The sequence below is a fragment of the Trachurus japonicus genome, chromosome 7, assembly GCF_045865225.1.
Source record: "Trachurus japonicus isolate A0001 chromosome 7, Traja_1.0".
Classification (NCBI taxonomy): domain Eukaryota; kingdom Metazoa; phylum Chordata; class Actinopteri; order Carangiformes; family Carangidae; genus Trachurus; species Trachurus japonicus.
Window position 1 is genome coordinate 21,393,745 of NC_140913.1, and position 16,845 is coordinate 21,410,589.

General features: G+C 42.6%; 1 protein-coding gene across 1 annotated transcript in view; it reads right to left on the bottom strand.

The window, feature by feature from the left end:
- The window catches only part of LOC146984698 (chemokine-like protein TAFA-2), a 77,430-nt gene extending 62,345 nt beyond the window's left edge, over window positions 1-15,085 (bottom strand). The window contains exon 1 of the mRNA XM_085782047.1: window positions 14,506-15,085. The gene's annotated coding sequence lies outside the window, so the exon portion shown is untranslated. The remainder of the gene's footprint in view (window positions 1-14,505) is intronic.
- Window positions 15,086-16,845: the final 1,760 nt, after the last annotated feature.

A 16,845-nucleotide genomic window follows, 5' to 3' on the forward strand; every position in this document is an offset into this window, starting at 1 on the left:
TTAGAAAGTAAAACCAGGAAAAAGAAAAATAGTTAAGAACTATAAAAAGTTCAGAACAGTCTAATAAAACATCTCAAATCAACATTATGCAAAAAAAAAGATCTGTCACTAATACAATATGTAAAAAACAATAATAATGGAGGAAAGACTATAATTAAAACAAATCACATATCAGGTGTCACTAAAGACAACGACAATGAAATGCAGCACATTCAATAAATCAGAGATCTAATTGGGGGCAGAGCTATTTACATGATGCTTTAAAAGTCAGTATAAATTATAATATCTTTTTTTAAGATGATAAAGTAACATTCTCCACACACATCTATAACTGTGATCTTATTTGACACCTCATTAACTCTTCATTAACATCCATGCAAATAAATCACACTGCATTTGATTAAACAAAATAAAGTTGTTTTAAATTAAGACACAGATCACGTGTGCTGCAGATATAGAAGAGGCAGACGGGCCTTTCAACGCTGCAACCCTGAAGTAATAACATAAACCTCACCATCTGATCCACTCACATTAGATGTTTTGTGTCTATTTTCTGTCTCCCTCATTTGTGGAGCTTATATAAGTCCACACTGTTCCATAAATCAGGGTTATTAAGTACAGTGAGAGGAAATATGTTCACCTAAACCCTCCTGGATGCTTATTTTTCACAGTCTCATTGAGCAGAGAGCGTTTAGAGACGCAGGCACTGGGCACTCACTCGTGACAACAACAAAACGGCGTCTTCACAAGTCAACATTATTAATGAAGAGCTAATGGAGAGCTCATATTTGCAACGTGTCCATCCACCATTTGAAGGGCATAGTCAGAGAAATGGAGAGCCCAGACTGAAATGGATAAGTGTAAGACAAGAAAAGAAGCCAAGAGGCAGAGAGTCACGGAGAGAGGAAGACAAGGCAGACAGAGAGAGCGAGAGAGAGAGAGAAATAGAGAGGAATGGTTAGTAGGTGTGGACCTTGAAAAGCTTTTGTTCTCTGAACACGGAGGGTTAGAGAGGCAGCACTTGGCAGTTGGTTCAAAGCAACAAACTCTAAATCAATCTTTGACAGCTTGTCCAAACAGACTCGTACACACACACACACACACACACACACACACACAAACACACACACACAGAGAGAGAGAAAGGACATACAGCAGGAGAAAGCACAAACAAGCAGATAACACCGGACACTTTGTAGAAGACCAGTGCTGTGAAAAAGGAAAAAAGGTTTTCAAGCATGTAATGTTCTGTGCTATTCATGGTATGTGTGAAATGGGAGAGAGTGTGGTTTGATACCGAGACCTGAGAGTGTGTGCGTGAATGTGATGAATGTGTGTGTTAGCGCGTGGCCAATGCTGTGTTTCTTTAATGAGCTCGGTTTACACACTTCGTTAATTGGCTGGCACAGCAAAGGACTGTCCAAGATCTACAGACCAGTCTACACACACACACACACACACACACACACACACACATCTCCATTTCACCGTGCTTATTTATTCATGTATTAGTTAGTTTGTTCCACTAGGTTCACTCGCAGGCTGCTGTGGTAATTGCCACTATATTCTCTGCATTGATTTCCACTCCTACTGCAACACTCTGTAGCATGCATGTACACACATATACACACACACACACACATATATGCATACACAGCCGCTGACTCAATAGATGTGCGTTTTCTTTGCAAACCTGCCTTCACGGAAAACAAAGCATGTGCAAATTGTATTTTCAGTCATTGTATATCTATCCACTTAGCCATTTACCTGTATTTCCCTAACACGTGTTCATTCACTTAACAAAGGGACAGGTGAGACAGCAAGAAGTGCAAGCTTTCTAATTAAAGTATCTGGGAGGGAAGAGAGCTGAACTTTCCTTCAGCACACCGCTCATCACACTTGCTGTAAAAATAGCATCAACCCCACAATCCCGGGCAGCGTTCTGTCTGCTTGCAGCTCAGGGCTCGTGAGCAATAGGAGGTACAGTGGAGCGATTTCTGCTGTTACTGCACAACCAATAGAGAGCAGCCAGACCCAGTCCACATAGGCATTCTGTTCTAGCTGGATGTGATAGTCCATTCAGACTGGACTGTGTGTGTGTGTGTGTATGTGTGTGAGAGAGCCATGCTAAATATGATTACAGATGGGAATGGTGTACGTGTGTGTGTGTGTCTGTGTGTGTTTGTGGATATGTGGGCAGGCAGGACAGGAGGTCTGCAGGGAGAGATAACTGCACAAATCTGTCCTCTCCTTCTCACTCACACCCTTCTGCTCAGACCTCTAAAAGCTTACCCCTAGGCTTACCCTGCGCACACATGCGAGTGCACAACCGCACACACACACACACACACACACACACACACACACACACACACGTACACGCACACAGGATCCTCATGTCAACCCTTTCCCTAACTCCCGTTTGAGTCTTCATAGTTGCGTCCAAAGTAGTTGGGGTGGGGGGGGGATGAGAGAGAGAGAGAGAGAGAGAGAAATAGAGACAACAAAAGATGGATGGACAAAAAGTGCATTAGCAACGTTCTGTCCAGTCAGGATGATAATCTATTAATGAGGCGAAAGACACACAAGTTCGTACAAACATGCGTTATGTGCACATATGCATTCAGTTGCACCGTCAAATGCGCACACATTCAGGGAATGAGAGGCTAAGTTGAAGAGGGGTTATTTAATATTTAAACAGGATGCTTTAAAGTTGATATTGAATTGGGATGACACAGGAAGACGCTGAGTTCCCCTAAAATAAAATGGAAAAAAAAAAAAAAAGATGATTCGAATCTCAGGCACTCTGCAGGTAATTTATACTGCATGGAACTCACACACCACACTATACTTCCCTCACAAATCTTCCACCGTTTGTTTACCCCCCATGTTCTCAGTTTTAAGAATTCACGTTTGTTTTTTTCAGCGGCTTGTCCTCCTTGGCTGTGACCCACCGCCCTGCCCTCGCCTCTCTCTCCCCACGAAACAAACAACTCCTCCTCAGATGGATTTTCTCTTCAACATGCCTCTCTGCATTATCCCCTCTTTTCAAAACACCTTTGGGGGTGAGGGGGACCATGTTATGTCAAGGAGATTCAACCATCAACCGTCTCCCCACGCTGGGAAGTCTTAACTGTGAACAAATCTGTCCTTAAAGCTGACAACCCCACCCCATCCCAACCCCAAACACACACACACACACGCACACACATGCACTGTCCTCCCACCTGCACCTCGGCCTCAGACGGGGAAGCAGAGGGCAGCATTCCCATCATCATGTGGATGCCCAGAATTTTGGTCAGTGACACATGAGGAATGGTTGTGATCCCATACATCCATGTCATGCATACCAAGTGGGCAGCGGTGACCACGGTTATCGTCTTTGTTTCCACAGTAAATATAGACATGGTATTTATACCACACCTGACATACTGCAGCTTTTTTAAGTCTGTTGCAGGTGGTATGATATAAATATGCAGGTGAAATACATAATCCTACAGTAGAACACTGTTTGTTTAGGTTCTTTGCAAATGTTACTGATGGTGTTATTTTGCAGCCTTCACAGCATCAGGTAAAATAAATGTCAGAGGGGCATTTATAAACTTCAATTTCAGTTCTGAGTGATGAAGTATCTTTTCTTTTTTATTTATATTCAAACCACAACCTCCCTGTGGTAATGATCTTTTAATTTTATCCTGAATTGTGACTCACATCATAAAGTCTGTTCCAGTTTGAGCTTTATAAATGAATCATTGATCATCTCTCTGACGGACGATGGAAAATGACGGTTTACAGTTACATGTAATGAACTGGTGGTATATGGGTGCTATAAATAGCAGCAGCCGTTTGAAATGACAGCTCTTCTGTGCTGTTCGGGGAAGTCAGTCAGTGAAACTACACTTCTTTGCCAGTCTTCTCATCGACGAGTCTAATGAGTGGTTACATGGGCACAAGTATCGATATGAAAACAGATGGCGCTTGAACATTAATTTATCAGAAATTGTAGGAGTGAATACTAAGCTCACACTCATGCAACCAGTTTGACAAAGATTGAGATTCTTTAGGTTTATTTGTCCAGGTTTATACATTTGACAAAAAGAGTCTGTGCACATTTCAGTTTTTGTATGAACACACAGTTTCTGCTGTGATTTTTGTACCTAACTGCGCAGCATCCCTGCAGCACCACGGACAGCTCCGTCAGTGAGTACTGCTACTGCACTGGTCAGCACCATGGACAGCTTTCCAATTCTCAAAGAGGGGCCCTTGGGCCTTCAGGGGCCTCATTAGTGCAGTCAGGGATATGCAGATTCTACAGAGTATTCCCACTTCTAAGCAGACTATATAAAGAATACCCTCAGCTCAGTCTGACACTAATGCCTCCAGTGCATGACACAGAAACTGTCGCCTCTTTCCTTCCCACCTTTCCTCTTTCAAGAAATTCAAGAAAGATTGATGAGAGTCGAACAGGGTTAATGTGAATAACAGGAGCAGTGTAGATGTTACATGGTGAGTTTTATCTAACGCTTCATACTCCCACCACTGATTCCCTAGCCTAGCCTGTACTGTAATCTGTTTTATGGAAAATGAAGCTAGTCATATAAACTCATTAAAAAAGGCATTCAGGTTCACAATGAAAACAAGTTCAGAGTTTTGTTCTGCTACTCCACTATGTTACAGAGAGAAATACTCTCTTTCTACTTCACTGCTTACACATTGTTGCATCAGTATTAACAGCTTCATAAAGTCATGTATGTAAAGTAATATATCAGTCACAGAGGCCGTCCTATTGCAAAACAAGTCTATTTTACTTTTGATTATCCAAGTGTATTTTTTCAAATAATACTGTTGTACTATAACCTTAGTAATTTTGATTGCAGGACTCGTATACGGTATGCATATTAGGTTGTTTTTACTTTGTTGTTTTGCTACTTTTAATTAAAGATCAGAGTTTTGCTCCCACCACTTCCTTTCAAAGAAACTGAACATTTGAAATAAAATCTGAGCTTCACAGCTTATTGTATGACAGATATGCAAAGTCCAAAGCATTTCTATGCAAGATAAGAGGAGAATATGTGTAAAAGACATATTGACAAAAATAATTGACAATGTAATTCCCTGTGACCGAAAGCCCTGAAGCCATCAGCATCACAAATTAAGCTCTTCTTTGTGCTCTTCCCTGCCACAGCTGCAGCCTGGGAGAGGACACAAGGCCGGCTCAGCCTCATCACATAAAGGCAGGCGGAATGCTAATAAAGTTGGATTCAATCAAATTGAAAGCAGTCTTTTGGTAATTCATGGCTTTAAAATTAGAATTCTTGTTCTGTATTCAGAGCCTCTCTCCGTCTCTTCCACACAGCCTGAGTTTTATCCTGACTGGAACCGAAAGAATGATGAGTTATCTACAAACATGTAAGGCATTTATTTATTTATTTTTTAAACTCTAATTCTCCCAAGTACATAAATACTTAAAATACTACAATTCTAATTTATCTCAGAGTGCTTATTTTTTTAATGTAACATCATTCATGGTGCTATTTGGACACTGTGCTGCTCATGTTCCATTTCCTGCAGTAGATATCATCTTTTTGCAGTCACTGTTGCTTTTTCTTCCTCACCATTTGTTGATTAAGTCTTGTTTTCCGTGGGCACTGACACATATCTTCGTCTCCTCTGCCTTGGGGGCTATCACTAAGTCTAAGCTGAGCAACAAGTTCCTGTAATGAACAACAGCGGCTGCTGGCGCAAATATAAAGGCCATTGTTATCTGTTCACCAAATGGGCTTCTCCAGAAATCACCAATCTCGCACTGGAGGTTTAGGGTGACTAATAGCAAATGCAAAAGCTAGATAGCTGTTATTTAGATCAGTCTCTAACAGAGCACCCAAACATAGCAATTTATTTTAAAAAATGTTGCAGATTAAAACCCACCCAAACGGCACATGTGCATGGCTATAGTTTTCTCCCTGTGTGTGCCCTCTCAGTGCTGTGGCTAATGGCAGTGTCATAATATTAGTCATATTAGGAAGGGATTAGTAAGAGAAACCGTCTTAAGGATGTGATCCCTGGGAGGGGGTGCCAGATGCTGCTTGTATTACTGTCAGCCCTGTCTCGCACACACACTGGGAGCCTAGCAGCCTCGCCTGCTTTCTTCAATAGGATCTGTTGAGAAACATGACACACTGAAGCGCACCACCTACTGTAGCTCATTCCCCTCTTCCACTGTGGTTTTTCATCTCATCTATTGAAGAGCTGGCGTAAAGTGTTTCTTGTTGGAAAAACAGAAATGCTGCAGCTGTGTCGGAGGGTGAAGCGTACGGATTAGGAGAAAGAGTCCTTTGCTCTGAAGCTTCTTAACAAGGTGTTCCCTCATCACCTGCCTGACTGTGTCATTTATAGAGTGAGGCCAAAGTGACAAACTTCTTAAAGATTAAAATGCATAACATTATGTTATGCATTTTAGTATGCATCGTATGTTATTACAGTAACATACAATGCAGTGTGTTCCTGAAAATGTGGCACGTAGGGCTCCTCACCAGTCATAAACTCTAATAGCCAGAATTGTTGATCAATTATTTACCACTAAAGTTAAATGTATTTGAATATTTTTACATTTTATTTCCATGGAAATATAAAAACCAGGAATTCACATGCATTCAGCCTTTCATTGAGTGATTAGTTGAGATATTCAAATGTAAATGTTTTTCCTAAGGATCATTTTCTAGACTATCCTTCTCTTTCTGAAAGTGAGACAGCTTGATGAAGTGAGTTTGTATTTGTATTGAGTTTTTTTGTTTTTCTTTATTATCTTATTATTGTGATTGAATAGCTGGGTAAATGTTACAGTTGGAATCAAAGGTTGGATTGCTAAACTTTACAGCCTACCCTGAATTATTCTTCCCCATGCTGTTTCTCAGATGCTTTGGTGTTGGGATTATCCAGTTAGCAGAGCTTTGCACATGTTCTCACATTTTCACTGCTTGGCTTAGTTTACCGGTCACTCATCAGTCACTGACTGTGAATTTTAGACGCAGATGCTACTGGGTCATCAGGTAAACTACTTCTAATGTGGTTATAGATTGTACATTTTTTAATTTTGAACATTTTATAACAGGATATTTTATCTTTCCCAACACACAGAGACAAATTTGAATAAAAAGGCTTATCCTGCCAAAGGTGGACATGTTGGACATGTTTTTCGTCAGTGCCATTACTGAGCCTCACCACAGACACGCAAAACTGTGCTAATTACTGCTGTGTATGTGCTCTACCTCAAACATACCAATCTACAGTATATAAAGCTTCATACTGAATATATAATTGCATAATTAGATATAATTGCATGTGCTGTGGGCTTGCCTGACAACCTAATGAGGCAGCCATAAAACTGCTAGTGGTTCCACTTATAAGAACATAATAAAAGACTATAAGATAAAAGGGTGTCCACAGACAAACACAGGCAGCCGGTAGGACAGGCCCGGAGCTCCTCACAGGCAAAAGAGGAGCAGCAATTATTAAAGGCATGAAAAGACAGAATGAGTGACTGACTTTACAACTACCATTATACTCTGTCAACGGTGGCTCAGCTCATCAGCGTCTCTGCGGTTTCCATGCCACAGCCTTTGGGACATCATTTGCTCCCTACCTTTCCTCACTCGTCACCGTTGCCGAAGGAATGACCAAGGCAAGACTCACACAGACGTGCCTCGGGAGAACAGAGATAGGACACACACACACACACACACACAAGGCCAGGCCTAATTATGCCGGCCTAATGGCCACAGTGATTGCTGTCTGGTTGTTGTTGATGAAGAAAGCTGCCACAGCCGGAGGGTTGTGTGTGTGTGTGTGTGACTTGTGGCTAACAGCTCCTCTTTGCCGTCAGCCATAATGAGTCAGCTCTGATGCCACCAAAGCTACAGCGTCAGTGTTTATAATGTTTAGAACTGCTGCTGAAAGCAAAGCCACTCATTAGCAGGAGCTATAGCGGCGCCAAAAGCTGTTGCAACCTGTGAACAATAGTTCAGCGCTCAGTGAATCTAGCTACTGTAGTGCCGCAGCACCACAATCTGACGTTTCTGAATTTTGCCACAGATGGTTTCACAGCTCTGCAACACTTTACTCTACTCGTCTTTACTCTATATGGGATTGATTGATATTTATTCTTTGAGCTTCATAAAGGTAGAAAAGCGCAGTCATGGGCAAACACAGTTAGTAAACGGAGGTGAGAGAATACACAACAGCACTGCAGTACCATGCTGTAGTGGCTGCAACTCTATCATTTTCATTTATCAACTAACTGCTCACTCTATCAAACAGAAATGTCCATAACACTTTCCTGTAACCACTGATGGTGTTATCTAATGTCTCATTTAGTGCGATGGAAGAAATGCATAAAGTTCAAACACTTAAGAGGCTGGATCCATCAAATATTTGACATTTCTAATGAATCAATTATGAAAATAGTTGCAGGGTAATTTTCTGTCAAATGACTAATCGATTGTTGCAACTCTACATGCCCGTCCCTGTCAAGTCAAATAAGCTTTATTGGCATGAATGTTAGAGTTACGTTATTGCCAAAGCTTATTCAATAATTGGATTTTACATGAGAAACACTGACTGATATCAAGAGCATCAATGTTACGTACATTAATAATGTACTTGCTGAATTTCAGAATCCCCGACACTACTCATTCCTGACAAAAGTAATTACATTACTGTGAAATGTTACAGTTAAAAGCTTATTAAAAGATGTCAAAAACTGCACTAATGTGGGTACTCAAGTGGCTGCTGAGCTATGAACATGTAAATAGAGTTTGTGTAGAACTGCTTTTGTGCTAAATTGAATAAAACTAGCAGCTGAATGAACCAACTCCTGTGCTGAAGTTTGTGTTTTCCTTGGACTAATGAGGGGATGTGATAGGGCAACGTTGAATGAAGCTGTGTGTGTGCGTGTGTGTGTGTGTGTGTGTGTGTGTGTGTGTGTGTGTGTGCGTGTGCCTGCGTGTGTGTGTGTGTGTGTACGTGGGTTTATACATGAGTGTTTTCCAAGACCATGTAAGTGATTGCAGCGCTGAAAGGCTTGTGCAAAACAGCACAAGTGGGTATGCAGAAGGTTAATAAGGGAGAGAATGAGTAAGAGTATGAGTGTGTGATTCTCTGTGTGTGAGAATGCTCTGTTAGAGTGTGTGTGTCTCTGTGTGTTTATGTCTAAGGTGAGTGATGAACTGCCATGTATTTGAGTTAAAAGCCATCCATCACCCTCATCAGTGACTCTGGGGTCCTGCCGTTACATGTTTCCCTTCATTTACACTCCTAATGGCCATCTCTCTTTGCCAAACTCTGTTGTGCTGCACGTCTCACTGTTGGTCTCTCTCTCTGTTTCAAATCTACTTTTTCTCGGGGCTAAGCAATTACATCAATGTTACTAGTCATTAGTCCTGCCAACTTAATAATTAATTTATTCATTAATTTAATGAAAATAATAAGTGCTTGTCAATAGATAATAACTATCATTGGGTGCAGACACAAACAGTAAAGACACATTAATGATGACACAATGATGAAACTGGCAGGAGTTTTAACCCCTAATTTAATTTACAGTTGCAACTACAGATTTTTTTTTCTTTCCTTATTTTTACTGCAACTATGGAATTAGTTCATAACGGATTAATCCTTTGATTCTTTTACAGTAGCTATTATAGACCACCTCTCTATTTTTCCCTGATTTGGTGAAATAGTTTGTCTGGTTTTGGTAAAGAATGTCTTCAAATTGCATTTGAAATTAGAAAGTGAAACAAAATATTTGGTGTTTAAGTTTAATACAGTAAGCTATCAAATTAGTTACATGTACTCCTTTATCACAGTTGTGGAAAACACTGAGTTAAATGTGACGTCTTGAAATGTTATCTGACCATCAGCTGAAAAGGTCAAAAACCATTGAAAGTTCACAGAGTTCATTGTGTCTTATTTTTCCAAAGCAACAGTAATTCTCAAATACATTCAAACTAATACAATATGGCTGTAACTCAGAATTGATATTTTGACTTGAGGAATAATGAAAATAATTCATTTAGAGCTGCAAATTAAATTTTTTATCTTTTTGTCAATTTTGACTGTTTCATCTACTGAATCTAAAAATTGCTCACTTGGTCTGAAAATGGTGGAAACTGCAAAACAGTCAGATAATAGTCATATTTAAAATTTTTGCTGTTTTTGCTTGCTCAACTGAGTTACCAAAATTGGCATTACAGTAATCGTTTGACAACCAATGTGGTAACTGATTGATAATTAGTTTTCTCTCATTTGGCCCACTGAATTAACAAACTGATTGTTTGTACACTGTGACAAAAAGAGGCACCGACTGAAACAGTAGACCTGTGACGTTTTCCCCATGCAACTCTCTGTTCTCTCCCGTCCGCCTGGTCTTCACCCCGTTCTTGCTCTGTAGTCAAGGGAAACAGTGTGTGGGGCACCGAGGTGCTGGGTAAACAGCGGTTCTGCAAAGTGCTTTTTCCCGGGCTGTGTATACCTGGGTAATAGAGGCAGTAATGGAGTTTGCTCAGGCTAAGGTAATCCTGGATCTGTGAGCGCAGCATCTGCTGCCGTTTCCCTCTGCTGTTGTTCTGTTCCACAGCAGGTACCAATGTTTTTGTAGCTGTCACCGCTACTGTCCCACACAAGTCATTTGGGAGCAGATGCAGCCATGTTTGTGTGTGTTTGTACATTTCTGGGGGAAAAAATTTAAAAAAGTGTGAGCATATGCCCGTGTATCCTGAGCAAATAAAGTAGGGGTTTTGAGAGACGTGTGTCTGCGGCGGAGGGAAGATGTCTGTATGCGTGCATGTTTGCTGGACAGGATCTGTGTGTGTGTGTGTTTGTGTGTGTAAAAAGAGGGCGAAAGAATCTAAAAAATATATGTGTTTGGATGTTATAACTCACCTTTGGGAGGTGGGATAAGAACAGGACTGGCGGCTAGGAATGAATTTACGGGGCCCGATCTCCCAGAAACAATTTCTTTATGTGGGTTACACACATTTAGAGTGGCTACTCGTCCCCCCTGGGCCTCAACACACCACACACAGCTACTGGAGATGGCCAATGAAATACAGAACACCTTTTATAGGACACATGCTTTTTATTTATTTTCATTTATCCCCTGTAGCCTTCTTTCTTCCCTCCCCCTTTCTCTCTCGTTGTCTGGATGCCTGTCTCTCATTCTTGTGGTGTCTTTTTTTCATTCTCTCCTGTTCTCTTCTCATCACGCAAAGCTACAAGAGGTGACAAATGAAAAAGAGATCTCCTTTTATAGGACACATACTGTACTTTTTATTTCTGCTGTTTCGTCTCTCTCTGCCTCTGTCTCTGTCTCGCTCTCTTTCCTTCTCTCTCTCTCTCTGGACAGAAGCTTTGACATTATTCCCAGAGCCCAGGGGGCTTATTGGTAGAAGAGAAGGATAAAGGAAGTGAGTGAGAGAAGTGCAGAAAGAGGGGGAGTGTGTGTTAAAGGTGCACTGGGAAGACATAAAGAAGCTGAGGGATATGGAAGCTTTCTGCATTTTAATATGTTTGTGTGTGTGTGTGTGTGTGTGTGTGTGTGTGTGTGTGTGTGTGTGTGTGTGTGTGTGTGTGTGTGTGTGTTCAATCAAATTAAAGGCCTGTTGCTACTGTAGTTCCAGGTTCTACAATGTGAGCATTTGTCGCTTTTTTCTAGACTTTACATTGTAATATATTCAATAGTATTGGATTTTGATTTGTTGGTTGGACAAAACAAGATGTGTGGCCTCTGCTGTATACATGGGAACAAGAATTGTTTTTTGACTCCTCACCAATTAATCCATTAGTTTGAAAAATATAATTGGCATAATTATCAATAACAAAGGTACCTGCTAATTATAGTCATAGGTAATTTGAATACGTTGCTCTTTAGCATAGCAGCGCATTATGCTCTACTCTGCATGTGACCATGGTGTGTGCATGTGGCATAGGATCAAGACACTGTCCACGATCTTTGTTGCATCTCTCTCCCCCTCATTTCCCGTAACCTTTTCACTAATTGCTATGAAATGAGGGAATAAAATGTCAGAGAGAAAAATAAAAGATGTCCACAAACATGATAGGAGACCATTCTCTTGTAGAAAACAACCCAACAGAGCATCTGCACGAGCAGCTTATTACTGTATGAATCTTCTATACGTTTTCTTGTTGGGCAACCTCTAGTGGCCTCAATAAGGGAGAGCTGCTTGTTTGTTGTGTGAAACTAATATGCAGCATTGTCTCTTTTAACTGTGATCGCCCCACATATGATGTTGTTGTTGTTGTAACCAATAACAATGGAGGCCTGCTCCCATGGTTCATATCACCGGGAATAAATGTCCTGCTTGGTGGTTTAAGTTGGAAGACAAATTGATGCACCGAAAAAACGAAAAACAACCATTTACTTTTAATATCGAGAAGACTCTTCTGCAAAAAGCAATATATAGCCCAGCCCTCAAAATCACTCTCCAAAAATAAATCTCACAAACACAAACACACACAAATCCATCTTATACACCACGTCATCCTCTCCCTTTCCCATGTTATTGCAGTTTAATTGTTTGCGTCCTTTCGGTGGGGGAGCTGTAATGTAATTCAACCGGCATTGCAATTCATAGTTAAGAAATAGCACATGAGGGCAAGAACTGTCTGCGCTGTTGTGTTTTATTCATCGGAGCACTTGTGCAGCCTGTCGCAGGAGGGAGGCTGCAAACGTTTCTTAAATGACAGGGCATTAGATTCATAATGATATCCTTGCACAAATGCATACAGCATCTTTAAGCTTCATTAAAATTAAAAATCTGAACTCTAATTCCTCCCGCAGCACATGAACTCCCCAACCTCTGTCTTCTATTCTTCTCCTTCCCTCTCATTCTCTCCATTTCCATACCGTCCATCTCCTCTCTCTGTCACATCTATATGTATCTGTGATCAGTGATGTGAGCAGAGAACCGAAAGCATTTATTGCATTAACTGGTGATGTAACATTTCAGGATGGCATTCATCAGCCTGCGGCCACATTAAAAATACATTTAGGAGCCACTCTATGGGCAACTAATCACTGACCACACATTTGTTTCTTTTAATGCATTCCTGTGTGTGTCTCCACATAAACCTCAACGTCCAATCATCCTCGCTGTTTGTCTCGCCACCTCCCTGCATCTTTCTCTCCTGTCAATCATGCCTCACTGTCAGTCCTCCTTCTCCTCATTTTGTAACTTCCTCTCTCCACTTCTCTGCCTATGGCCTCCTCCATGTTCTTCATACAGTAGCAGCTGGTGAAAACAGAGGGAGAGTGGGACAAATGACAGATGGATCAGGGGCATACTCGCAGTTGGGATGACCATCTTTGTTTAAAGCAAAACCCCACTTGTGTTTACAAACAGCTATCCGTTATGAACAGACCATACAAACCATAAAGTAACATATCCAGCTGAAAGAAAGCCCCAGCCCCAGCATCCTCCTCTCTGTCACCACTAAAGGATAACTTAAATGGATCACCGTCCACAGAGCAGGAGGTGATCCATGGCGCTGCGCAGAGGACGCCCAGCAGTGGTTCCAGGTGATGAGTTTCTCTATGCTTCCACGCACATGCTCTCATTTAGGCTGCATGTAAAAAAAAAAATAAATAAAAAAAAAGCAGTGTTCATCATGTTCCTGTCATGTAAAGACAATGCAAACCACTGCTGGGCGCATCTGTTCTTACTGTAAACGGGGAGACAAGTAGTCTAATAGTGCGTCAGGGAAGCATAAAGGTTCCTCATCTCATCCTCCCTCTCTCCGTGGCACGGGGCGAACAAACCCAACTTGTCATTTAGCACCGCTGGAAATATCACAGCTCACAGAAGCAGTCAACAAGAAGTAAGACAGCTGTTCCCACTGCTAAACACCACCTCCGCTTAAAATAGCGCACTGAACCCGGCGCCATATGCCCATATACGCACAGCTAGTGTGTGTGTGTGTGTGTGTGTGTGTGTGTGTGTGTGTGTGTGTGTGTGTGTGTGTGTGTGTGTGTGTGTGTGTCCGCGCGCGCCTGTCAAAGAGAGAGAGAGAGAGAGGGAGAATGAGAGAGAGAGGCCAACACACACAGGCTGTGCAACACCTGAAACAACCGCAATCATTTGTCTTTGCTATAAAATCATAACCGTGATAATAAAACTCATACCACGCCAGAGGAGGCTGATGAGGGATCTATTTGCCTGATTCAAATGCCTTCATGACAAAAAAAAGAAAAAAAAAGATCCCTGTCCATTCCCTCAAATGGAGCGGATGAAGTCTAATCTATTCCGTGCGTAAATGGTTTTCAAAGACGACATAACCAGTGGACTGTTAAACACTCATATCCATGCGTGGCAGGTGTGACGCCAGTGTACTTTTTTTTGTTTTTTTTAACACGCATACTTCTTATTCAGTTAATAAAAAGCGCGGGGTGGATGCTGTGCCCAGGTATGGTGGTGATCCAGTGATCCATACCTGTTGGTGCGGTGTGGTCTTGTTCCGTTAGCCCAGCAGGTAGACCTCTCTCCTCATAGCCGCCCCGCTATCCGAGACGGGGGAGAGGCTCGCATCCCTCCTCTCCAATATCACACAGCGGCTCCTCTCTCGCACCGGCCGCTCGGGTTCGACTGCAGCGGAAAAGTTACACCATACCATCCACCTCCGCAGCCGGGGTTCGAGAGAAAGGGGAGCCGGTGGCAGATTAGGATCTCCTGAGGGCGGGTAAAAAACCAGCGGGCTGCCCCACGCTGCTACTCCGGTGCGAGAAAAAGGTCCTCTGAAAGTTCCGCTCCTCTCCTCCTCCTCCTCCTCCTCCTCTGCACAGCGGATGAGACAGGAAACTTGCAGAGCTTACTCACATACCGTCACAAAGGAAACATCCAACTTGAACCCCCGCCCTCAGTCAGGGCTTTTTGTTTTAATCTCCTCTTTATCCTCTTCAAAGGAAAGGGTGAGAAAGTGGCCCAGTGTGCCGGAACAGAGGTGCGATGCGGTCGGGGAGTCAGGCAGACTGTTGTTGCGCTCCTGTCTGTCCGTCTGGAAGCCGGAGAGCGCTGCTTTGACTGTCAGCTGTGAAGTGGAGCAGCGCTCCCTAGCGGCCCGATGCTGGAACAAGTGTCCAGAGAGGCGCATGTCATAATAAACGTTAATGATACTGTGCACCAATGTGAAGAAGACCATATGGACTGCATGCGCCAAGACGAGCTGGACACATGATATTAGTCGCCTTTCAGTGTAGACTGACATGGTCTAATACTTGAGGACAAAATACACAAGCACCACACAAACACACACACACACAAATACACACAGTCACACAACTCCGGGTGCGTCTTCAGTGCCTCCCTCCCAGGGGCCTTGGTGCTGGACATGCGGAAAGTCTGAAATGTTTGTGTCACTTCATGAAGGACAAAACAATATTGCGTCAACCCCCAACCCAGCCCCGTTCTCTCTCTCTCTCTCTCTCTCTCTCTCTCTCTCTCTCTCTCTCTCTCTCCCTGGGCTGTGTGAAGTTCAAATTAAATTGAACTCACTTTAGCTGAGCTATGGACATTTCCCAGTAGACTACACCAACAGGAGCAGAGGGGTGATCGACACCATGCCCAACCAAACTGACCTGTGTGTGTGTGTGGGGTGCGCGTCAGTGACTGTGCCCGTGTGTGTGTGTGTGTGTGTGGTGTCTCTGTTTCTTCCACTGCCTGAAATGACCTAAACTGCCCAAAGAAGTTTACTCACAAATAACTTTGTCCAGACTCAGTCACTCTGACCAGTGCAGTTCATTTGAGGAAGCAGCTCCACTGGCTCTGGGGTGTGACTGCGTCTCTGACTGTGCATTTATGTGTGTGTGTGTGTGTGTGTGTGTGTGTGTGTGTGTGTGTGTGTGTGTGTGTGTGTGTGTGTGTGTGTGTGTGTGTGTGTGTGTGTGTGTGTGTGTGCAGTTTTTCCTCTGGCTGCAAGAGAAACATATGGACAGTAATAGTAATTAAGGCAGTAAAACACTAGATGCAGTCAATGAATGAAACAAAGTACAGTTGAAGTTCAAGTTGTGTGTATTGTGTATAAGAGTCCGCATACAAGTGGCCCTGTGTGTGTGTGTGTGTGTGTGTGTGTGTGTGTGTGTGTGTGTGTGTGTGTGTGCGTGTGTGTGTGTGTGTGTGTGTGTGTGTGTGTGTGTGTTTGAGTGTGAGATGTAATCGAGGGGATGATGTATGGTTGCACACATGGATGACAGGGTAATTGATCCATAGTGGGGGTGTGATTGTGCGTGTGTGCATGTGCATGTGAGGAGGCCTGGTGCCAGTCATATATCATTTTACCCAGTGAGCTAATCTGTTACTCTGACAAAGAGTTCAGATTACTGATCTCTCCCTCTCCAGCCTTCAACACCCTGCTCTCGTCTCCTTTCTGCTCGTCTCCCCTTTTTTTTCTCACCATTTTGTTTTTATTTCTAATCCTCTCATCTCTCCATATTATCTTTTTAATGTACCAAAGCATTCCCCCTTCTCTCTCTTCTCTGTCTCCTCATCCCGCTCTCTCCCAGGTAACATGGATGAATCATGGATAACCCAGCCATGGGATTTGTCTTCTGCACCGTTCACTGGCAGCACAGTTAAACTCAACATGTGGACTGTAAGATAACAACCAGACACACACATGCATGCAAGATCCCAAGCCATCAAAAATCAACCTAATTCCTATGGGATCTGTGGCATTTACACACATACATGCTCAGTTGCTCACCCACACATGTGCACATTTTCTCACACACACACACACACACACATACACACTCCAGTTGGTGGCTTCCCAGCGACA